Source organism: Schistocerca serialis, chromosome 2, assembly GCF_023864345.2.
Source record: "Schistocerca serialis cubense isolate TAMUIC-IGC-003099 chromosome 2, iqSchSeri2.2, whole genome shotgun sequence".
In the NCBI taxonomy this organism is placed as follows: domain Eukaryota; kingdom Metazoa; phylum Arthropoda; class Insecta; order Orthoptera; family Acrididae; genus Schistocerca; species Schistocerca serialis.
The window spans coordinates 1,090,000,474-1,090,027,210 of NC_064639.1; the positions used below are offsets into that span (position 1 = coordinate 1,090,000,474).

General features: G+C 39.1%; 1 protein-coding gene across 2 annotated transcripts in view; it reads right to left on the reverse strand.

Annotated features, from left to right (window-relative positions):
- The window catches only part of LOC126458541 (leukocyte elastase inhibitor-like), a 221,524-nt gene that overhangs the window by 4,545 nt on the left and 190,242 nt on the right, over positions 1-26,737 (reverse strand). The gene's annotated exons all lie outside the window — the stretch shown is intronic.

The window sequence follows — 26,737 nt, forward strand, 5'->3', positions numbered from 1 at the left end:
TGTTCAACTAATGGCCATCGCACCACCTTCTACAGATCTCTCATCCATTGAAAACATTTGGTCGTGAGTTACCAAGAGACTGGCACTCCACACTCCAAAGCCGGTTTCACTGATGCACTACGGCAAAGACTTGAAGCAGTATGGAATGACATAACCATACCTGACTTTCGGGCTCAGACTTGATATATAAATAGGTTAGAGAGGCAGCCCTAGGTACTAAATTTCACTACCCGTATACCTCCAAATAACTTACCAATATAATCAGGTATCTTGCTATTATACTCTACACACGCATAGGTAAAATTTTATTATTTGCTTTTCTCCTCTATGTTGTTGTTTTAATGTCAAGTGTGTGTATGCATACTCCGAGCACCGTTACAGAATACATCCATCTCATTCACATTTCATGTTTACAAGAACAGAACACCTTGAACGACATGTACATTAGTATGTTCTGCAGAAATGATTACCATTTGAACCATGTCGGCCTGCGGGTTCAAGGTCATCATCGATATCGCTGCGCAACACCACCTACTGGTAAAATGTGGCTGCAGCTCTCGTTGTCTCTATGAACTGAAGGTAGTGGATCAGTGTGAGTTGAGCAGACGTGCAGGATGCCTCGCAGGTCTATGCGAGAACCGTATCCTCAAATCAGTGCGTTTGAAAGAGGGCGCATTATTGGCATGAGAGAATTTGATGCATTCATCGAGGAAATTGCAGGTCAGGTGGGACGAAGTGTTTCGGAAGTACAACGAGTGTGTGCAGAATGGTTCACAGAAGGTCACAGAACACGACGTCGTGGGTCAGGTCGCACCACCCAGACGAGCCCTGGAGAAGATCAACACCTCATCCAACTGTCGTTGCAGGACAGATCTGTGTCCTCCTCGGCTCTGGGGCAACAGTGGAACAGTGCAACACATCGTACACTATAATGGCTGACAACCCGTCGCCGTTTATTATGGCCTGGAGATACTGGAAGGTTTCAGATAGATTATATAATGGTAAGACAGAGATTTAGGAACCAGGTTTTAAATTGTAAGACATTTCCAGGAGCAGATGTGGACTCTGACCACAATCTATTGGTTATGAACTACAGATTAAAACTGAAGAAAGTGCAAAAAGGTGGGAAATTAAGGAGATGGGACCTGGATAAACTGACACGACCAGAGGTTGTAGAGAGTTTCAGGGAGAGCATTAGGGAACGATTGACAGGAATGGGGGAAAGAGATACAGTAGACGAAGAGTGGGTAGCTTTGAAAGATGAAATAATGAAGGCAGCAGAAGATGAAGTAGGTAAAATGACGAGGGCTAGTAGAAATCCTTGGATAACTGAAGATATATTGAATTTAATTGATGAAAGGAGAAAATGCGGTAAATGAAGCACGCAAAAAGGAATACAAACGTCTCAAAAACTAGATCGACAGGAAGTGCAAAACGGCTAAGCAGGGATGCCTACAGGACAAATGTAAGGATGTATAGGCATATCTCACTAGGGGTAAGATAGATACTGCCTACAGGAAAATTAAAGAGACTTTTGGAGAAAAGAGAACCACTTGTATGAATATCAAGAGCTCAGATGGAAACCCAGTTCTAAGCAAACAAAGGAAAGCAGAAAGATGGAAGGAGTATCTAGAGGGCCCATACAAGGGCGATTTACTTGAGGGCAATATTATGGAAATGGAGGAGGATGTAGATGAAGATGAAATGGGAGATATGATATTGCGCGAAGAGTTTGACAGAGCACTGAAAGACCTAAGTCGAAACAAGGACCCAGGAGTAGACAACATTCCATTAGAGCTACTGATGGCCTTGGGAGACCCAGCCCTGACAAAACTCTACCATCTGGTGAACAAGATGTAAGAGACCGGCGTAATACCCTCAGACTTCAAGAAGACTATAATAATTCCAATCACAAAGAAAGCAGGTGTTGACAAATGTGAAAATTACCGAACTATCAGTTTAATAAGTCACGGCTGCAAAATAATAATGCGAAGACTCTACAGACGAATGGAAAAACTGGTAGAAGTTGACCTCAGGGAAGATCAGTTTGGATTCCGTAGAAATGTTGGAACACGTGAGGCAATACTGACCCTACGACTTATCTTAGAAGATAGATTAAGGAAAGGCAAACCTACGTTTCTAGCTTTGTAGATTTGGTGAAAGCTTTTGACAATGTTGACTGGTATACTCTCTTTCAAATTCTGAAGATGGCAGGGGTAAAATACAGGGAGCGAAAGTCTATTAACAATTTGTACAGAAACCAGATGGCAGTTATAAGAGCCTACGGACATGAAAGGAAGCAGTGGTTCGGAAGGGAGTGAGACAAGGTTGTAGCCTATCCCCGATGTTATTCAATCTGTATATTGAGCAAACAGTAAAGGAAACAAAAGAAAAATTCGGAGTAGGTATTAAAATCCATAGAGAAGAAATAAAAACTTTGAGATTCGCCGATGACATTGTAATTCTGTCAGGGACAGCAAAGGACTTGGAAGAGCAGTTGAATGGAATGGACAGTGTCTTGAAAGGAGGATACAAAATGAACATCAACAAAAGCAAAACGAGAATAATGGAATGGAGTCAAATTAAATCAGGTGATGCTGAGGGGTATTAGGTTAGGAAATGAGACACTTAATGTAGTAGATGAGTTTTGCTATTTGGGGAGCAAAATAACTGATGTTGGTCGAAGTAGAGAGGATATAAAATGTAGACTGGCAAAGGCAAGGATACCGTTTCTGAAGAAGAGAAATTTGTTAACATCGAGTATAGATTTAAGTGTGAGGAAGGCGTTTCTGAAAGTATTTGTATGGAGTGCAGCCACGTATGAAAATGAAACGTGGATGATAAATAGTTTAGACAAGAAGAGAATAGAAGCTTTCGAAATGTGGTGCTACAGAAGAATGCTGAAGATTAGGTGGGTAGATCACATAACTAATGAGGAGGTATTGAATAGAAATGGGGAGAAGAGGAATTTGAGACACAACTTGACTAGAAGGGATCGATTGGTAGGACATGTTCTGAGGCATCAAGGGATCACCAATTTAGTATTGGAGGGCAGCGTGGAGGGTAAAAATCGTAGAGGGAGACCAAGAGATGAATACACTAAGTAGATTCAGAAGGATAGAGTAGAATGGAGAGCTGCATCACACCAGTCTCTGGACTGAAGACCACAACAACAACAGGTTATGTGCACACGATCCACTTCTCCGCCTACCTTTGGCGAATATGCAGGAACATGATGGACAGTATATGACACAATGTCACTGGCGACAGAAATGGCATCGGATAGTGTTTTCGGATGAATACAGGTTCTGTTTAATTGAAAACGATGGCTGCATTTTGGTTCACAATAGACAGGAAAAGTGGCATCACGGTGGCTGCATTCGCACAAGACATACACTCCAACTCAAGACCTCATGTTGTGGGGTAGTATTGGGTACAAACACAAATCACAGTTAGTGCATTCCCAGGACACTGAGACTGGTTTGAGATACGTAAATGACATCCTGTGACCCGTCGCCATATCCTTTCTGCACAAGACACCAGACGCTATTTTTCAGCAAGGCAATGCACGACCACATGTTGCTGCATGACCACGTGCCCTCTTGGTGTCACACGATGTCAGCCTTTTGCCCTGGCCGCCAGATCACCAGACTTGTCGCCAGTCGAAAATGTGTGGGATATCGTGAAACAATGTGTGTAGCACTGTGACTCAGCGCCAGTCATCACAGAAGAACTTTGGAGCAAAGTGAAAGCAGTATGTATGGCTATACCACAGGACACCATTCACGCCTTATATACGCCAATGCCATCATGCATGGAACAAATTATCAGGGCACATGGCGGGCCCTGTGCCTACTAGGCAACCAGGAGACACGCTGAACTGAGCTGACTGAAATGTTAAGCGTTTCTGCAGAAAATACTAGTGTACGTGTCCTGTGTGTATTCGTTCAAGATGTTCTGCTTTTTCTGAACACGAGTGTATTAATCATTAAAATATTCATCTGTACCACCTTTATGATGCTCATTAGTCATGCTTACGATAGGTACAAAACAGCCAACTAGTTGCACCAAAATTTTACTTTTATCTTGTTTACACACTAAGGGTGACTTCATCAGAAAATTCACAATTACAAGTAGTATCTAACGAACAAATTTAAGAGCAGTAATGCTCTCGTCCCATTTAATATTATCTACATTAAGAAATACAGACTCTGCAGTAATAGTTTTTTTTTTTTTAATTTTACAGAAACTAACTTAAGAAATAATAAAGAAAACTTCAGTTCAGACTTCCTTTATGACTATACTATTGTTTTCCAAATTTTATTGGAGCAAACGACACCCTTTATTAATCAATTAAGAGGCCAATTAAGAATTTAAACAAATTATCTCACTGTCAAATGTGGCAACTGGACTTGTACATAGGTAATTCCCAGAGTAAACAGACAAAAGAGATCTGTAGCCTTCTGCAATTTACTAACTAATTACTTATTATATATAACGAATTACTGCCTGAATTTAAAGTTCATCCACTACAGTAAATTTCAAACATATACTTTCATAAACAAATATGTAGTTTCCAAAATTCCAAATCGTTCATACGCTAGTTTCTAAATACCAACCCCACCCATAAAATAGGCAGTCCACTTCTAGCATTAGAACCAGTAAGACATAGTTAATGAATCCCCTACCTGTAACCAAACGGTTCACATCATGTAGTAAAATTCGTGTTGTAGCCTGAACATACGTACTAACATCTCTGTGTCGGTATCTGCTATCGTATAGTAAAGCTGGTGTCTAGAAAGTACACAGTTATGCAGTGAAACATATGAAGGGTTATCTGCCGCCACATATGGCATAGCTATTTTTGTATCGTTTCATTATTAATAACATGGGTATAGGGTATACGAGAAAACTGTACGAAGTTCTTTGCTTGTTGCGAGAGTAAAATTGTGTCCAACAACTGAAATTTGCAGATGTGTTGCTGGCCGGTGTGACCGAGCGGTTCTAGGCGCTTCAGTCTGGAACCGTGCGGCCGCTACGGTCGCGGGTTCGAATCCTGTACCACACCTGTGGTCAGAAACAGTCTGAAAAGCTTGTAAGAGTTCTGCAGGGTTGGTTATGCTGAGAAATAATTAAGAAAAAAACTCGATGCGTTGTTGCTTTTCCAAGTTAATTACCATTGCGCACGCAAATCAAAGTGGTCCGCCAGATACAATTAATGTCGCTTGTTCCCATAGTGTAGATGATAGCGCACGAGATCTCTCAGCCTTTGGCTCGTGTTCGGCTCTTACTACCATCCTGTGTCCAGTTTCTGTATCACTCCCTTTTCGATTTTAGGAAACCAATAGAGAGACATATTTGACGACACCGTCTCTGGCGGGCCACTTGAAATTGCGCCCTCAACATCCTGGTCGGCTAACTTAAATGCTAAGTAACTCTGAAAGGCGTTTAACATATCGAATTTTTTTCTTAACAGTTATTTCTCAGCACAGCCCACGCTGCAACGCCCTTACAATATTTTCAAAATGTTTTTGACTGACCTGTAACCTCGTTTCAGATTGGATCGAGCGGATGGACGTGTACTGGTATGGAGACAGCCTCATCAATCCATGAACCCTGCATGCCAGCAGGGGACTGTTCACACTGGTGGAGGCTCCATAATGGTGTAGGGCTTGTGCAGTTTGACTCATGTGGGACCCCTGATACGTCTAGATACGACTCTGACAGGTGACACGTACGCAAGCATCCTGTCTGATCACCTGCATCCATTCCTGTACAGTGTGCTTTCCGACGGGCTTGGCAATTCCAGTAGGACAATGCTACACCTCACGCATCCAGAATTGCTACAGAGTGGCTCTGAAACACTCTCCTGAGTTAAAACACTTCCGCTGGCCACCAAACTCCCCAGACATGAACATTATTGAGCATATTTGGGTTGACTTGCAACGTGCTGTTCGGAAGAGATCTCCACCCCCTCGTACTTTTACGGATTTATGGACAGAACTGCAAGTTTCATGGTGTCAGTTCCTTCCAGCACAACTTCAGACAGTATTCGAGTCCACGCCTCGTCGTTTGCGGCACTTTTGCGTGCTCGCAGGGGCCCTACACGATATTAGGTAGGTGTACCAGTTTGTTTGGCTCTTCAGTGTATAAACTGTGGCTAATGAAATGAGGAAGTGCATGACGAGGGTTTCCACTGAACCTGTCACTGTAAGTGCGAACTACGATGGTTTTTGTCTTACGTCGAACAACAGAGGTAAGGAAGAGGTTATCGCCCCGAAAAAGGCAGTTCATGCATAATAAATAAGGGAATAAGTGAATCTAAAAACAATGGTGTTCCATTCACTGTTATTTAACACTATTTTCTACATAAGAAAGTTTTTCAGTTTCGAGTTTATAAACTTGTTGCAATTGAGAGAAAAAAAATAATAAGAGTCCGTAACCAGGTGAGAATCAGCCCCACCTTGGCAAGAACTGACAAGACACTAGTTAAACGATCAGTGGCACCAAGGTTAAAAGAGACTATGAAAGGTGGAAGTCGACAATGTGTCAATCATTTTTCATGTAGAATAGCAGTGACAAAACGTATTGGGTCAGTGAACCTAACAGTGCACAGGATACTAATTGAAGAGATGAAGTTAACTGTAAAATGTGCAGACAACAGAGAAGGAGATGCCAAATTGAAAGTCAACCAATGGAAAAATAAGGAAGCAGTCGCCATCTTCAAAAGCGATTTTAGCCAATAGAAGACCAGGAATAGTGCAGTCATATTCAATACACCGCCAATGAAGAGACAGCTTAGTGTCCCAATGTCTACACTGCAACCTGACTGGGTAGTATGATTGAGTTGACAGGAGTAACAATGTGGAATCATCTTCTGATAAACAAGAATTAAGGGTAAGTGTCCCTGTTGCTCAGTGTTGTTCTCAACTTTGTCAGAATTAGAGACTGGGATGTAAATGACAGTGTGCCAGAGATTGACAGACAGGTGGTAAAAATTAGCAGAGACAAAGTAACATTTAAAACTGAATATTTTGAGAACAGCAGATTTAAATCAGAGTTAGAGTCAACCCTTTTTGAGGAAGTGAATGACAGTCAAATGACTGACGAATATCATGGGCTTCCCCATTCTGAGTAAGGTAATATGAGGGGCAAAGATGATAGTTCTGAGACAGTAGAAAAGACTGATGGTAAACATGAGTTGCAGGAAGAAATTCAAGGGGTGCCAGAAGGTACAAAGTGTTCAGATAAATTTTTGGGAAGTAAATCTGTAATGAAGTTAAAATAAATTTCTCCAAAGAATTAGCACATTACATTTGCCAGCTCTCAAAAATACTATTCAAAAAAAATTTTTTTTAACTGTGTGGGAAAGGCAGATAGGTTTAAGCCATCAGCAGAAGACAATGTGAGAACTTTTGCACCAAGGAACTAACCTGAACAGATTACCAAGTAAACAGAGTGTGGCAGGTTCTGAGAGTAATAATGGAAATCCCAGGAATATTGTTGCAAATGGATCAAATGCAATTAGAGAGGATAGAAGGAACCCAAATCATTTGTAGGGAGCAAAACTTCTAGAAATGACTAGGGAAACTGAAGTTTGTTCCAGCTGTGGCTGACACTTTGGCAAGATCTAAAAAAGAGCCACTAATAAACAAGTCAAATCCAACAGTAAATTGTCTAAGAGTGGTCACATACAGTAGGGAATATGAAAACCTAAATCACATCTAGTGCTAAACAAAACTGTTTGTAGTCAGAAGAACCTTTGTGAATTGGGAACAGAAATAAACAGTCAGATTGATGAAACAGAGAAATTAACAACTATTTGCTGCAAAAATGTTATCAGAAGGATTTCCAGCATGCTACAAAAAAGCATAAAGCTGAGGAAAATAAATAGTAACTGATCACCAAAGAGTTCGAAGATAGCCACACTGACATTAGTAGTAGTATTAATAGTGAATAAGATAGTGAAGTGTTGAGTTGTAATGTAGAAAGGAAATATGATAAGTAAAAATGGACAAATCAGATATCCCAAACATTTTTTCAATCGATTACAGACAATCAATCATATATGTGATTTTAGGAACAGAATTTTTAAGTAAGTGGAATGTTAACATTGATTTTGCACCTGGAATATTTAGATTTGTGTGCAATGAAAACTGATGTAAAATGACTTCTTGAAAAAATGTGGACAGAAATACATGATTAATTACATTTTCCTTTTGAGATACTTAGCCATGAAATAAATGAATCTAATGGGCACCAAGATAAGTTACAAATAAAAGAAAAAATTTAAAAGAATCAAGGTATAACATCTAGTCAAAAAGATTATTTGGAGGAAGTTCCAAAGCAAAACAGTAATATATTTTTGGAAGTGGAAGACTGAGTGTAAATTAAAATTAACAGAATATGAGCCTTTTTTCATGAAGACCTGTGCTGTTCCATTTTCTAAGAAACAGGCTGTAAGGAAGGAAATTAAGAAAATGCTGGAACTGGGAATAATTGGAAGAGCCAACAGTAGTTACAACAACCCCTCAACACTTGTTAGCAAAAAGACTGGAGGCATCAGATTAGTCCTGGATGCTAGAAAATTAAATGTAGTCGTTCTAGGGGAAAAGAGCAGACCAGCTGACACTGACGGAACATTGTAAAGCTTACATGCCTATAAATGTCTTACTTCTTATGATGTAGCCTGTGTTTACTGGAACATAAGCTCATATGAAAAATCCAGTATCTATGCAGCATTTTTGCATGGAGCTAAGTGTTACCAATACTGTGTGGCACCTTTTAGGCTAGATCTATCTGTTTGCTATAAACTACTTAATTATTTCATAAAGTGAAAGTTTATGCAGATAACATACTTGTTCAGATTGGCATGAACATTGTGGAGTTAATAATAATAATAATGTCGTGTGACTAGGGCTTCCCGTCGGGTAGACCGTTCGCCAGGTGCAAGTCTTTCGATCTGACGCCACTTCAGTGACTTGCGCGTCGATGGGGATGAAATGATGATGATTAGGACAACACACCACTAAGTCCCTGAGCGGAGAAAATCTCCAACCCAGCCGAGAATCAAACCTGGGCCCTTGGGATTGACATTCTGTCGCGCTGACCACTCGGCTACCGGGGGTGGACATTGTGGAGTTTTAGACAAAGTATTCAAAGCTATTTACAAAGGGGGTGTGGAACTGAAACTGAGTAAGTCTCAGTAGGCAAAGAAAGAAATTTCATTTTTAAGCCACATAATTAATGAAAGAGTAATACAACAGGACCCAGGAATATTGAAAGCAATCACAGACTTCCTAGGACCTAAAAACAGAAAAAAGTTGAGGGTAACGTTCAGTTTTTTTTTTAAATGAATACATACCATCTCAAAAAAAAAACTTTACTTTGCGGTAAATTGTTTCAGTCAGTTTTTGGCCATCTTCATACCTCATACTGAAATATGAGCATAAAATATATATTGTACAACAAATTTTAAAGGAAGAAATTATACACATAATAGTAGGTGCTAGCAGCGAATGAGGTGTTATGACTCAATGAACAAGGAGAGCAATATCTGCCCACTGCATGCTGACTTACGTTGGCAGTAGCCAACCACTCATACAGGATGTAAAACATTTATTACAGTAAGATATATACATAATGGTTACATGCAAGCTAATAAAAAATGAATAAAACAGGTGTCATACATTACATAAAGTAACTGCTATAAACTGCACTGTGTTAGTCTGTGATAAAAAGACATATGAAAAAGACAACCAGCCCCAATCAGTTGTGAGAACATTGATAGCCATTTGTGGGGATTTATTACAATCTCATAGATCATATACCACCAAAGATGGTGGTTAAGCAACACTAATGGTTTCAATGGAGGCAGCTTGGTCATATCGATATGTGTCATCCAGCAGAAGAAGATTTCAGAGCTGTGACAGCAGCTGACATGCAAGTCGACACGTAAAAATGCTTGTCAGTTATTTCCTATTGCTCCTAGATCATAGGCCAAAGAAAATACTGTGTTATTTAGCATCGAAGAGGTGTGGAAGTGTCAACACAGATGTTTCAATAGAAGATGATTTCAAAGTTACGACAGTGACTAGTTGTTACAAAATACTGGCATACAAGCAAGACAACTGTTGCAATGTGTGTCAGCTCCCACAGATGACACTGTTCAAGTAACTAACAAGATAATGAGTAAAGTAGAGAACATAATACCTAAAGCTTGAAAAAAATGTAACTTACATCAAAACAACTAGAGCACAAAATCTCATCAACCCATTGAGGTAATCAAAGATATAAAACAATGAGCACAAGAAACTGAATTTTAAAAGAACTGTGAACATAGTTGCTCTCAGTTACAAATACTCCACAAAATTCCATAAAATAGAAGTACACAACGTCAGATGTACAGAAACATAGGTTACATCACTACAATATAATACATCATGAACCCATCTAAGCAGTCATAAATGTAAAACTCACACATAAGAAGTTCAAAATTAGGAACACCTTTAAGCAAAAGGATGAGCTATAATATGAAATGTATAAGTTGAGCTTGGTTTTAAGTAAGCAGGTACCTCCTTTGATATTCTCTATACTTTTCTCTGTTACTGATGAGAAAATTAATTTTGTATGGAAAACAATTGTGAATAATCATGAGATGAAAATAGATACTATTATTAGCTAGTAACATAAAATTGCACAGAACTCTTTCATTAATGAGCATACATTCAGTCCAAGGGTTTCCAATCTCACTAATATTCATTTTACACCTGCTGAAACAGCCCTTTTAAACAAATGGATAAAATAAAATTCAACTTCTACTCTAAATGATGTAAACATTAAATGCATAATAGCTGATGTTCAAGTTTCGTCAAAACATTCCCATTTGAGTAAATCAGAGTAAAAAAGGAACACACTTTAGGTATGTCTCATAATAAATCAGTATTTGGCTGACACCTAATACGTTACAACCACTTACGAGGATCTATAATGAATAACCTAAAAGTTCTTCACAATGCACCTAATTCATTATTACTTAACACATTATAAGAGATAGAAATTTGTGCTCACTACCAAAATAAACCCTTGTCTATACTCAGCAAGTAATTAGACTTCAGAAAAAAATATTTGTATGATCTTTTTGAAGACTTACTATAGAAGGTACCTGCTCTTCTGTTCCTCTTTTATTCTGTTTTTGTATTTTATGGAATGTTTTCATAATTGAACAAAGTGTTGTGCCCTTTATTTTAATCTCTTGGCTGCTTATGTGTTAGCTTTATATTCATGACTATCTTAATTGACGCAGTTTGTTTTATGACAATTATTGTGGAGTTCCTCCCTTGATGCACTATGATGATTTTGCTCTGGCCTAACTAATTAACACTATTTTACTTCTGTTCATTTTTATTCCTCTTTTATTTCTTCAAATAATATTTGTAACCTCATGCTTATTGCTATTTTATAGACTTTTTTTTACTGTGAACGACTACATTCACAGTATCTTTTAACTTTTGACAGCTTATGTGTTAGTCTTGCAATTATGACTACTTAGATGGGCCCCTGATGTATTACATCATAGTGACATAACATACATTTTTGTACATCTGACACTGAGTACAGCTATTTTATGGATTAGATTAGATTAGATTAGTACTTGTTCCATAGATCATGAATACAACACTTCGTAATGATGTGGAACGTGTCAGGTTAATAAAAGGTGTCTATACAAGATATTACAATAGACAAAATATTACATGACACTCAATATTTTTTTTTCATCTAATGAGTAGAAGGAGTTGCCATTAAGAAATTCTTTTAATTTCCTTCTAAACGCTATATGGCTATCTGACAGACTTTTGATGCTACTAGGTAAGTGACCAAAGACTTTTGTGGCAGCATAATTTACCCCCTTCTGAGCCAAAGTTAGATTTAACCTTGAGTAGTGAAGATCATCTTTTCTCCTAGTGCTGTAGCCATGTACACTGGAATTTTGTGGAACATTTGTGACTGTAAACAGTTATGTTCACAATTCTTTTAAACTTCAGTTTCGTATGTTCATTGTTTCATGCCTTGGACTACCTCAATGGGTCAATGAGATTTTGTGCCGCAGTGCTGCAATACTTTGTTGTAACTTTTTTTTTTTCCTCAAGCTTTAGGTATTATTTACCCTACTTTGCCTGTTATCTTGTTAGTTACTTGGTCAGTGTCACCTGTGGGATCTGACATGTATTACGACAGTCATCTTACTTGCACACCAGTATTTTGCAACAACTAGTCACTGTCACAACTTTAAATCATCTTGTATTCAAACATGCACATCGACACCTCCACGCCACTTCAATGCTGTGAGGATGGGTCGTGAGTCGTACTTGGGCAGCTCAGCCAGTAGAGTACTTGCCTGCAAAAGGCAAAGTTTGAGTCTCAGTCCAGCGCACAGTTTTAATTGGCCATGAAGTTTTAAGAAAATTCTGTTTATAAAGAGTTGTTGTTGTGGTCTTCAGTCCTCAGACTGGTTTGTTGCAGCTCTCCATACTACTCTATCCTGTGCAAGCTTCTTCATCTCCCAGTACGTACTGCAGCCTACATCCTTCTGAATCTGCTTAGTGTATTCATCTCTCGGTCTCCCTCTATGATTTTTACCCTCCACGCTGCCCTCCAATACTAAATTGGTGATCCCTTGATGCCTTAGAACATGCCCTGCCAACTGATCCCTTCTTCTGGTCAAGTTGTGCCACAAACTCCTCTTCTCCCCAACCCTATTCAGTACCTCCTCACTAGTTATGTGATTTACCCATCTAATCTTCAGCATTCTTCTGTAGCACCATATTTCGAAAGCTTCTATTCTCTTCTTGTCTAAACTATTTATCGTCCATGTTTCACTTCCATACATGGCTCTGTCCATTCCGTCCAACTGCTCTTCCAAGTCCTTTGCTGTCTCTGACAAAATTACAATGTCATTGGCGAACCTTAAAGTTTTTATTTCTTCTCCATGGATTTTAATACCTACTCCGAATTTTTCTTTTGTTTCCATTAGTGCTTGCTCAATATACAGATTGAACAACATTGGGGAGAGGCTACAACCCTGTCTCACTCCCTTCTCAACCACTGCTTCCCTTTCATGCCCCTCAAATCTTATAACTGACATCTGATTTCTGTACAAATTGTAAATAATCTTTCGCTCCCTGTATTTTACCCCTGCCACCTTTAGAATTTGAAAGAGAGTATTCCAGTCAACATTGTCAAAAGCTTTCTCTAAGTCTACAAATGCTAGAAATGTAGGTTTGCCTTTTCTTAATCTAGCTTCTAAGATAAGTCTTAAGGTTAGTATTGCCTCACGTATTCCAACATTTCTACGGAATCCAAACTGATCTTCCCTGAGGTCGGCTTCGACCAGTTTTTCCAATCGACTGTAAAGAATTCGCATTAGTATTTTGCAGCCGTGACTTATTAAACTGATAGTTCAGTAATTTTCACATCTGTCAACGCCTACTTTCTTTGGTATTGGAATTATTATATTCTTCTTGAAGTCTGAGGGTATTTCGCCAGTCTCATACATTTTGCTCACCAGATGGTAGAGTTTTGTCAGGACTGGCTCTCCCAAGGCTGTCAGTAGTTCTAATGGAATGTTGTCTACTCCCGGGGCCTTGTTTCGACTCAGGTCTTTCAGTGCTCTATCAAACTCTTCACACAGTATCATATCTCCCATTTCATCTTCATCTACATCCTCTTCCATTTCTATAACATTGCCCTCAAGTACATCGCCCTTATATAGACCCTCTATATACTCCTTCCACCTTTCTGCTTTCCCTTCTTTGCTTAGTACTGGGTATCCATCTGAGCTCTTGATATTCATACAAGTGGTTCTCTGTTCTCCAAAGGTCTCTTTTAATTTTCCTGTAGGCAGTATCTATCTTACCCCTCATGAGATAAGCCTCTACCTTCTTACATTTGTCCTCTAGCCATGCCTGCTTAGCCATTTTGCACTTCCTGTCGATCTCATTTTTGAGATGTTTGTATTCCTTTTTGGCTGCTTCATTTACTGCATTTTTATATTTTCTCCTTTTGTCAATTAAATTCAATATTTCTTCTGTCACCCAAGGATTTCTACTAGCCCTCGTCTTTTTACCTACTTGATCCTCTGCTGCCTTCACTAGTTCATCCCTCAAAACTACCCATTCTTCTTCTACTGTATTTCTTTCCCCCATTCTTGTCAATTGTTCCCTTATGCCCTCCCTGAAACTCTGTACAACCTCTGGTTTAGTCAGTTTATCCAGGTACCATCTACTTAAATTCCCACCTTTTTGCAGTTTCTTCAGTTTTAATCTACAGTTCATAACCAATAGATTGTGGGCAGATGTCCACATCTGCCCCTGGAAATGTCTTACAATTTAAAACCTGGTTCCTAAATCTCTGTCTTACCATTATATAATCTATCTGATACCTTTTAGTATCTCCAGGGTGCATCCATGTGTACAACCTTCTTTCACGATTCTTGAACCAAGTGTTAGCTATGATTAAGTTATGCTCTGTGCAAAATTCTACCAGCCGGCTTCCTCTTTCATTTCTTAGCCCCAATCCATATTCACCTACTATGTTTCCTTCTCTCCCTTTTCCTACTGTCGAATTCCAGTCACCCATGACTATTAAATTTTCATCTCCCTTCACTATCTGAATAATTTCTTTTATCTCATCATACATTTCTTCAATTTCTTCGTTACTTTACATAATGTAAAACATCTGTTTTTTCATTTGTTATTAGCTTTCATGTAACCATTCTGTACATACCCTATTGTAATACCTGTTTTATGTCCTGTACGCCTGATGGGCTACCACTGACATAATTCACTATGCAGTGGGCGAAGCATCATGTATTTAAGTAAAAGCTGTGTTGTTCTCCTTAGCAGTTGACATTTTTGGTGGAGTCATAACACGTGTTCTGTTCACCGCCACTGCCTACTGTCATTGGTGCAATTTCTTTTTTTAAAATTTGTAGTATAAGGTACATTTTATATGTTACTACTATTTTCAGACACCCCTCTAACTCCATTCTATGTTCTTATTTTACTATGCTGTCTGAAGATGGTCAAAAATTGACTGGCCATAAAACAAGTGTTTTCCAGTCAAGATTGCTTGTGTTCATTATTGGTGTACTTTTTTGCCAGACTGCTGTTCTCCTAGAGAAAGGTTCTCAAAATTTAATGTTCAGTTTATTTGGATAATATAGAAAATTCGTGACAGACCCATCATATAATCATCCTCAACCTTTTTAGCCTAATAATTTGTTACAGGAAAATGTGTTTAACTGGACATTGAATGTTAAGCAGCTTTTCAAAAATGAAAGTGTGAACTCGATGATTTTCTTTGCCCTGATTCAAGTTTCAGTGGTTTGAAGGTTGAAATCTTTCTGTTAATAGAAATAAAGGTGTGGAACATCAGACCATTACTTTCACCAGCAAAACTTTACAAGCACAGAAGAAAAACTATTTTATGTCAAAACTGGAGGAACTTGGCATTGTATTGGGATTCCAGAAGTTTGAGGGATATTTATTTAGTCATAAGACAATAGTTTATACTGGCCACAAAGCCTTGAATAAGTTAAAACACTCTAGACTGACCATATGGGTCCTATATGTACAGCAGTTTGATCTGGCAATTGGAAACATAAAAAGTAAGCACCATATAACTGCAGATGTTCTTTCTGCAATGCCAGTAAGAAACAGGGATGATGGTGATCATGATGCAAAAGGGGTTCAGATAAAATTATTATATTTACTGGGACTAAAAAGAGATGAAAGACTGATTAAGCACATTTGTAAATACATGAGAAATTAGTTAAACACTATTGCAATTAAGATGGTAACAAAAGAAAAACATGTTACAATACACAAGGGTCTGTTATTCATGAGGAAATATTTGAATAAACAAGACCCAAAGTTGTGTTCCTTTAGGCAACCTGTTGATAAATTATTCATTGCCTAAATGAGGCTTATGGTCATCATGGGACCAGAACAGTGGTGTAAAATTCAGGAAACAGTAATATTCAACAGAGCAAAAACCACCATTGTACCCTCAAATAGCTTAATGCATTCTGTCATTCCTTGTACTCCAAAATATTTAATGGCTTTTGATTTGCTTGGGCCATTGCCAACTTTTAGAGGGGGATGTAAAGATATTTTGATAGTTCTGAATGCCTTTTCAAAACATTTAATATTCTAACCTATATAGAAAGCGAACACTAAAACTACTGTAGAAAAATTAGAAACAGATTATTTTTACAATGTGGAAATACTAAATCACATATGTCAGACCATGGGCCTCAATTTATTTTGATTTATGCAATGCATGGAGATGTACAAAATTAATCACATAAAAATTTACATCTATTTTCCAGATGGAAATATGAGCAAGAGAGTAATGAAGGGAATCAATAGAATAGACAGACAAATTACAGAAAGAAGCATATTGCTTAGGCCAGTCATGTACAAAATTTCAAGACAATAATCAACAACCTGACAAATCAATTTATTGATCTTTCTCCCTGTGAGCTAACGTCTGGGATATGAACAACCAGGATTATTTGAGAAGAGATTGAGTTTACTACCTGGAGTGAAATAGTGTAGGATGAACAAATTAGGTTAGCAAAACAAATAATGAAGAAAAAGTAATGGAAAGGAAGAGGAAGCATGACAATAATGTAAAAAAAACTTTCAAAATAGATGAGTTAATATTGATAAAAACAAAAGAACAGTTCAGTAGGATAACTGAAGACATACAGAAATTCTTACATATGCATCATAGTCCATCTAAGGTAGTCAGAACTACTCATTACAACGGTTATGAACTACTCTATCCTAGATTCTATAAAATACTTGGCTTGAAAAGCATAACTCACTTGAAATCATATATCCTATCAGCAAAAATTTGAAATTTTACTGTTCCAACCTTGAGGTACTCCTGAAATAATTGGGAGCTATTCACTTTGCAAAAAGAACTGAAATCATTTCAGAAAATAAAGTTAACTTTAGTGAATACACAAGTGTCGAATGTTGGCTTCCCCAATAAGGCGATTCTATTCTTCTCTTCTTGGTTTATTCCCCTTTCTATCCTACCCACAGACTGTAAGCAGAAAAGTAAGCACCTTCTACTTAGAAGTGGTAGGAGGGTGCATAGGGCAAGTCTGGCAGTGGGGATGGTCACAGGGGCAGGAACCATAGGGTAGGGAGATGGGTGCAGAAGGAGCATAGGGTCTGAAAAGAATATTGCAGAGATTGGGAGGGCAACGGAAAACTATTCTAGGCGTGGTGGGCAAAATTTCAGAAAGAGTGGGTCTCGTTTCAGGGCACGACTTTAGAATGTCATGGCCCTATCGAAGTAGCTGATTAACACATTCCAGACCAGGATAATACTGAGTCACCAACAGTGTGCTCCAAAGCTGTTTTGTGGTGGGATTAGCAGTACCAGGATTGGATGTGATGGCCTGCAAAATCTGCTTTTTAACTAGGCTGGTGGGGTAATCACATGCAGTGAAGACTGAGGTGAGAATGTTGGTGTATTGCTGGGAAGAGTCTGCATCTGAACAAGGCAGACACCAAGGCTGTATGGGAGGGAACATCTGACATGGAAAGGATGGCAACTGTCAAAATGTAAGTACTGCTGTTTGTTGATAGGTTTATTTGGGGGGAAGTGTGTAGCTGGCCTTCGGTGAGGATGAGATCGACATCAAGGAAAGTGGCATGGATTCAGAATAGGACCATTTGAAATTTAGGAGAAGGTATTCAGAGATTCCAGGAATTTTAGCAGGTCAGCCTCACCATGAGGCCATATGGTAAAGACGTTATTAATATATCTCGATCAAACCAGGGGCTGAAGACTTATGGATCTGAGGAAAGCACCCTCCAAGCGATGCTTGAAAAGGTTGGCATAGGAAAGAGCCACCTGGTTCCCATGGCCATACCCCTGATCTGTTTGTATGTCTGCCTCTCAAATGTGAAGTAGTTGTTGGTAAGTATAAAGTTGATTAAGGTGAGTAGGAAGGATGTCATATGTTTGGAATCAGGTGACTGAGGAAATGTTCAGCAGAAGACAGACCATGTATGTGGGGATGTTGGTATAGAGGCAGGTGGCATCAATGGTGACAAGCAAGGTGTGTGGTGGGAGTGGGACAGGCATGGATTTCAGGTGAGCTAGGAAATGGTTGGTCTCCCTAATATAGGAGGGAAGTCTCTTTACTATGAATTGCAGGTGTTGATCAACTAAGGCAGATATATGTTCAGTGGGTGCTTTTAAGCCAGAAACTATAGGATGGCCACAATGATTGGGTTTGTGGATCTTAGGAAGATGGTAAGAGGTGGGAGTGCATGATTTGGGTCGAGTGAGAAGTTCTATGGACTGAAGTGTTAGTCTTTGTGAGGGACCTGAGGTTTTAAGGAGGGACTGTAGGTCAGATTGAATCACAGGGATGGGATCTTGGTGGTAGATGCTGTGTTTAGAGGTGTCAGACAGCTGGCGTAGACCTTCACTAACATACTCCTTTTGGTCAAGTACTATAGTGGTAGATCCTTTGTCTGCTGGGAGGATAATGATGGAGTCATCAGCTTTTAGGAAACATAGAGCCTGGAGTTCTGCTGCGGACAGGTTAGGGTCATGTTGCAGGGACCTGAGGGAGGGTTGTGAAGCAATGCTAGATGTGAGGAATTCTTGGAAGGGTTGGAAGGGATTATTTTGAAGTAGTGGTGGTAAATCAAGTTGGAATTGTGGTCTGAACTGTTCAAGGCAGGGTTCAATGTCAGGTTTGCTGTTGGAAATGGTTTGGGATTGGGTTGCAAAGTGATGTTTCCAATGGATATTAAATGTGAAGGAAAGTAGACGCTTCAAAGCAGCATGATCAAATGAAGATTTAGGGCTGAAAGTGAGCCTCTTAGATAATACAGATAATTCTGGAGGAGCGAGTGCTTTAGATGAGAGGTTAAGGACACTGTACTGTTGTGACTGGTTCTTGGGATTTTGGGTTAATCTTGGTCTGGGAGGCAATGGCGAAGGCTGTGGGGTATTAAGTAGGTTGATCAAGCTCAGTTTGTAGGAGAGGAGTGGTGGCTGATGGTGTGGCTGTTTAGGAAGCTGCAGAGGGACAGGAAGGGAAATACCACTATTCAGGTAGTTTAGGAAGAGGTGGGATAGCTTTTTGAGGTGAAGTCTGGCTTGTTGTTGCAGTTTTAAGTTGGCTTGGCAGATGATACCAGTCAAAGAAACATGAGGGGCAGATAACGGCAGGATTTTGTACAAGGAGAGAAGTCTGGTAGAGTGGAAATCTACTGATGAGGCATATAGGTCACAGATTAGCCTGGTAAGAGCAAGAGAATGCTGTATTTGAAAATGTAAAAGAGCCTGGTGTTGCGTAGGATTGTGTCCAGAAACAGGGACTTTCAATCTTAGGTCTTTATTTTTTTACCACTCCCACGATTTCTAACTTTCCAAACTGTCCTCTCTTGCCATGATGAATCCTATCTCATATTACATCCGTTCTTTTCTAAAACATGCCTTTGAACTATCAAAACTAAGATCCCACATTCTGTTTCTTGAAACCTGCTTGTCCCTTGGAGTTACTCCAAATTACAAAACATTTACCCATTCAATGATTTGTAAAATTAAGAATTCAGAAATCAATACATAAGTTGTGTAGCAACAGTAGATGAAAAATGCTGGGGAACAATTAAGGCAATTTCATTTGTGTAAATGTATGAGGATAAATTTAAAGTTACTTGTTTGTATTAAAATGAAATTAAAACCAGTTTGGTGCAGTAATGTACCTGTTTCATAAAGAGATGCCACCAGTCTGTAGTAGTTTTGGTGCTGTGAAGTGACATTTAATGGCCATGTTGTGTAAGGAAGGCAAGGCAGGGATGTTTGTGTTTAATGACTATGTAATGAAGGAATCTATCTTTTGATGATATGGATTAATGATAATGAGGTATTGAATTAACAAAGTATAATGGAGTAGGAATGTGATGAACTAATTGTGAAATATATGGCATGATGATGGTAATAAGGATTATTTACATGGAGAGGCAACGACTAGGGACACTGTCTTATAGTAGTTTATTTCGTTAATGCACTTCTTCAGCCTTTGCTTTGTGAGCAAAGGATCTAATGGGAAAATCATCGAAATAAAATACACACGAGCTTATGACACTGTAAGTAAAAGGTTGAATGGAAACATAGCCTATTTGACAGCTAATCAAATGCATACTGCTGCTCATTCTGTGTTCAGAGTACCAGAATGCTTAACTCATAAATGGATTAACACTTGTATGTATATGATTGTATTTGAATGCTTGCAAGCAATCATGCTTTGAGAAAAAGTACTGGTAATTAACAAATTTCAACAAAGGAATTAAATATGTGGTGTTTTGAGAGGAATATACCTTTCATTTTTGAAACAGTTAAGTACAGATTGAGAATTTTAGCAAGGTTGATTTTTCTTTCAAGAGAAATGAGTGCTTAAACAAGGATTCCATCCCCTTAAATGAATAAATTCATAAGTAAAAAACTCTGTATGCTTGTAATCCATATTTTACCTACGAAAGGGGTTAATCCACTTTATTTCAGGTCTATGAATAAATTTTCTTATTTTTCTACTATGAATATTTTATATATTATTCCATATAATTGCACACTGAATACTGTTGCAGTTGTGGCACAGATAAAACCGAATGTGAGATACACTCCCCTGCCTGAAGCACTGGAAACTGGGGTTGGACTCAAAACAGAAATATGTGTTCAAAAACTCGACCGTAAAGTGGGTGACCAGATTTGTGAAGTGCATTCTGTCATGTATTGTGTAATGATTCAAATTTGAAAATTAATTTCTTTGTTTAAAATACCAACCAAAAACCTCTTGTTTTCAGATCCTATATAACTTTTGGCCCTGAATCAGAAAAACACAGTGTGACAGTGTGTAAAACATTTTGTGAGCCAGTATAATGCACCAAAGTACCCAAAAATAGCGGCAGAGAACATCACTCGAATTTTTTGGCCTACTTTGGAGTCCAACATCTCTGAAAGAAGAAACGGAAAAGAACAACTTGGCACGTATATTGATAGTACTGGAGCAGGATTCTAACAGTACGTCATCCTGTCTAGGCACTTATTGTGGATCGTACTCAATCAGAAACATCGTGGTAAATATACAACTGCAGAACATGAGTCAAGTTCAAGTGTAAATATTGCAAAAGGTCACTTCAGAAGTTCTTTTTCCCAGCGCCACCAGAAAGAGTACACTTTTCTCCAAAAGAAACAACTTGTATCTTAGAGTTGATTCAGGAAACGCATGAAAAACAAGGCTGACCTTCAACAAAAATCATGTGCAACATGTTACCATCGCAAGATGGTACAGCTCGCTAAATGCACAGTGACATGCCAGGCACCAGGGGTGATTGGCACATTAATGCCAAGAAATAGAAGACAAAAGGGAGCTATAAGAAGAACGATTTTCAAATGGCCATGCTTTAGCTGGAACTTGAGAAAGTAACTAATTTTTACCAATGAATTTGAGATACATTCAAGTTACCAGGTGTCACGTGATAAAACTACTTCTCTGGTTATCAATCCGTTTACACCAGTGTGGCTTTGTGTCAGTTTTAAGCCTTATTCCTGCCAATACATCGCCAGCAACTATGAAAATCATTAGCAGATTGGTAACATTTGTCAATTTGATATTGAAGAATGTGATGCCCTGGTCAAATTCCTGCACCCTTTTGGTCCAGCTGCTCATTCTGTTGGCCTGGAAGAGAAAATAAATGTTGAGTTCCTGAACAGCACGAACAGCACATCATCATGAATATTCCAGCACCTTCAGCTAGCAAAACAGGACGTCAGTATAATTTTCCAGAAGCCACATTAAACAGTACTGAAGAAAAATTTAATACTATGAAGCAGTAATTTTAAATAGCACAAGTTTGTGAACCACTATCAAGAGACCTACATATCAACTTGGGAACCATGGCAAGAAACCCAACTGAGGCTTTGGAACATCAATAAAGAAACCAACAAACACATCTTGGGAACCATGGCTAGAAAACCAACTGAGGTTTTAGAACATCAATAAAGAAACCAACAAACACATTTTGGGAACCAAGGGAAGAAACCCAACTGAAGCTTTGGAACCTCAATGAAGAAACCATCAAACTTGGCCATCTATATGTAACAGGATAATCAATGTTTGATAACATCATGCCCATCCTGCCTTCTCAAGCCTACATGCTCACTGTAAGGATTGAGACAGAAACTGACTCAACTGATGGTTTTGAACTGGCTCAGTCATCAAATTTCCATATTTTGCACAGTGTCTACTTGTTTCCATTCTCGCTCGACTTGAAGTTAAAGGTTCAGCAACTGGTATCGTGTTGTGATCGTAATACCGGGTGATCAAAAAGTCAGTATAAATTTGAAAACTTAATAAACCACGTAATAATGTAGATAGAGAGGTAAAAATTGACACACATGCTTGGAATGACATGGGGTTTTATTAGAACAAAAAAAAGTATTTCTAGACGCATGAAAGATCTCTTGCTCGCGTCGTTTGGTGATGATCGTGTGCTTAGCCGCCACTTTCGTCATGCTTGGCCTCCCAGGTCCCCAGACCTCAGTCCGTGCGATTATTGGCTTTGGGGTTACCTGAAGTCGCAAGTGTATCGTGATCGACCGACATCTCTAGGGATGCCGAAAGACAACATCTGACGCCAATCCCTCACCATAACTCCGGACATGCTTTACAGTGCTGTTCACAATATTATTCCTTGACTACAGCTATTGTTGAGGAAAGATGGTGGACATATTGAGCATTTCCTGTAAAGAACATCATCTTTGCTTTGTCTTACTTTGACATGCTAATTATTGCTATTCTGATTAGATGAAGCGCCATCTGTCGGACATTTTTTGAACTTTTGTATTTTTTTGGTTCTAATAAAACCCCATGTCATTCCAAGCATGTGTGTCAATTTGTACCTCTCTATCTACATTATTCCGTGATTTGTTCAATTTTCAAATTTATACTGACTTTTTGATCACCCGGTATATTACACATGACTTTTATTGAAGTTCAACACCATATTTGGTCCCTTTGCCGAACTGACTCTAAGATTCAACAGGATGCTGCAAGTGGTGCTGAAAAGAAGAATTTCTGAAATGACCCTTTTGTAATATTTACATCTGAACTTGGCTCGTCTACTGTAATTTTAAATTAGACACCACAATTGCAATTGAGTATAATAAAAATTACTGGCTAAGTAGGTTGGGATGCCTACAGAATCATGTCCCAGGCATTGACAACAAATGTGTGAAGTTGTAGTTGCTTTGCATTTTTTTTCCTGAGATATCAAACCCCAAATAGGATCAAAAAAATCTATGCATTTTTCTCTCCATGTTTTTTGAGTCACTTTAATGCATTATACTGGCTCACAAAATGCTTTACATTCTGTCATACTGTATTTTTCTGATTCACAGCCAAAAGTTATCTGACCTGAGAGTGAGAGTCTCCTACTTGCTTTTGTCTTGTAATAAAATAGTTTCAAACATTTGGTTTTGTTCGTTTTCACACACATTCATCAAAAAGCCATCCAAATAGAAGGCCTCTGTTTCTCACATACTTAAGCTCAAGATTTAAAATTTTTCACAGATTAATTTTTAGGGTAGGTCTACACCCACAGCAAATTTCAGGAAAATTGAAGCTAAGGACTGGGAGGCACATGATCACTTTAGACAGAAGACCCTTATAATTGATTGTCTGGCACTGAGTCATCCACTCAGCTATTTCTGTCTGTGTAACATAGCAGCCTGGAACCAACTTACCTTATATTATTGCACTCTTATCCACAAATAATGTTTTCTTTTCCTCACTTTTCATTAGAATATAGTTGCGTGTACTTAGTTTATGTCCAGGTGCGCCAAATGCTTTTCAGACAATATTTCATGCAAGTTCATAATTTAGATGTTGCCATTTGTGCCCAGATACCTGTTTAATTTGCAAGTTTATCACTATATGTTTGGTACCCGAATTTTTCTGGAGAAAATGACACCCTTCATTAACGAATTAAGTCACTAACTATGAATTTTCATAAATTCTCATAATTTCAAATATGGTAACTGTACTTGTAATTAGGTAAGTCCCAGTGCAGACACATAAAATAGTTCTGTAACCTTTTGTTATTTATTAACCAACTACTTATAACGTAAATAGAATTTTTAGCTGAACACCTCCAGTAAATTTAAATGATACAGTTTCATATATACATATGTAATTTCCAAAATTCCAAAGTATTCACACGCCAGTTTTTATATATCAACCACATCTCCAAAATCAGCAGTCCTCCGCTAGTATTTGCACAGGTAACTCCTAGGTAACAAACCCACTCCCAGTAACCACTCAGTTCCCATCACTTAATAAGGTTCATGTTGATGTCTGAACATGCTTAACATCTCTGTGGCAATACCTGCAATCATATAATAAAGCTGGTGCCTGTAAAGCACTCAGTTGACAATTTCGATGCAACATTGTGCTCTGTCGAATCAGGATACACAGTGAAAGATATGAAAGCCTGCCCGCCATCATATATGCACCGTCAACGTTTCTGTAACATTTCTCTTGTCAATAACAGGGCTGTGTGAAATAACTGTACGCATTTCTTTTCTTGTTGCGAGCGTAAAACTCTGTTTATCAGGCTGCAATTTGTAGATGTCTTTTTTACCTATGTCATGTTAAGCATGTAATTATGACTTCAAAAGGAACTGTGCTCAAGTGACTGCGTTTTCAACAACTGTGATTTATGAAAGGATGGAGTGTGTGACGAGTGTTGTCAATGGAACTGTCACTGCACGTATGGACTATCCAGGTGTTTTGTACACAGTGGAGCTAAGAAACTGGTATCATTCCAAAAACGTCAATAATGTGTGAAAAGAACCTAAAAGCAGTGACGTTGCACTCATCATTGTTTAATATCATTCACTACCCAATAAGTTTTCAGTACCGAGACTGCTAACTTTTGCGCTACCGGGAAGGAGAAGAACAAGGAAAAGAAGAATTAGAGACTGTAACTAAGTTAATACCATTACAAGATGGCTAACTTCGGTTCATTTGTGAGGTACTGGAAAAATACAGTTAGTTTACAAAGGAAACTCCTTAAAAAATTTCATGCCACCCATCCTAGAATATAGCTGAACTGTGTGGGACCCATATCAAATGAGAGTAATAGGGAAGAGCGAATGGTCCCATGTTTGTTTCTCGAACAGGAGAATGTCACTGCAATGACACAAACCTGAACTGACACACTGATATGCAACTAGTTTCAAGAATGAGTATCAAGTAACAAATCGAAGAACCCACTACACATCAGTCCCATAGTGACGGCAGAGACAAAGTTAGACCAATTAGAGGGTGCAGATACACATTTAAGCAAATATTATTACTGTTTCCAGAATGAGATTTCCACTCTGCAGTGGAGTGTGTGCTGATATGAAACTTCCTGGCAGATTAAAACTGTGTGCCAGACCGAGACTCAAACTCGGGACCTTTGCCTTTCGCGGGCAAGTGCTCTACCAACTGAGCTACCCAAGCACGACTCACACCCCGTCCTCACAGATTTACTTCTGCCAGTACCTTGTCTCCTACCTTCCAAACTTAACAGAAGCTCTCCTGCGAACCTTGCAGAACTAGCACTCCTGAAAGAAAGGATATTGCAGAGACATGGCTTAGTCACAGCCTGGGGGATGTTTCCAGAATGAGATTTCCACTCTGCAGCGGAGTGTGCGCTGATATGAAACTTTCTGGCAGATTAAAACTGTGTGCCGGACCGAGACTCGAACTCGGGACCTTTGCCTTTCACGGGCAAGTAAAGCTATGAGGACGGGGCGTGAGTCGTGCTTGGGTAGCTCAGTTGGTAGAGCACTTGCCCACGAAAGGCAAAGGTCCCGAGTTCGAGTATCGGTCCAGCACACAGTTTTAATCTGCCATGAAGTTTCATATCAGCGCACACTCCGCTGCAGAGTAGAAATCTCATTCTGGAAACATCCCCAAGGCTGTGGCTAAGCCATGTCTTCGCAATATCCTTTCTTTCAGGAGTGCTAGTCCTGCAAGGTTCACAGGAGAGCTTCTGTAAAGTTTGGAAGGTAGGAGACGAGGTACTGGAGGAAGTAAAGCTGTGAGGAGGGGGTATGAGTCGTGCTTGGGTAGCTCAGTGGTAGAGCACTTGCCCGCGAAAGGCAAAGGTCCCGAGTTCGAGTCTCGGTCCGGTACACAGTTTTAATCTGCCAGGAAGTTTCATTGTTACTGTTCTCCACACACGAATGGAGGAGAAGTAGCCCTAATATGCGGTACAATGGAAACAACCTCTGCTGCGCACTTCACAGCAGTGTATTACAGAGTGTTAATGCAGATGTAGAGGTAGATGATTGACTCGTCCTGAAGGAAGAAAATGACATTACCAGACTTTTGGGACAAGAGTATGAGAGGTTGTGGTGAAGAGGGCACTGTGAGCTGTGTGTTCAGTTACATCCCAAATCAATGTGCAGCGACTCATGAACTGTGGATGTCTTACTTCGTTCATGGAGATCCCTCCATCCTATGGTAAAACAGGCACCTGATGCTGTTCGAGATGTATTGACTATGTGATGGCATTTCTCAGTAACACAACACAGTAATGGCATTTCGACAAGTAAATTTGCTAACATACGTGAAGAACAGTAAGCA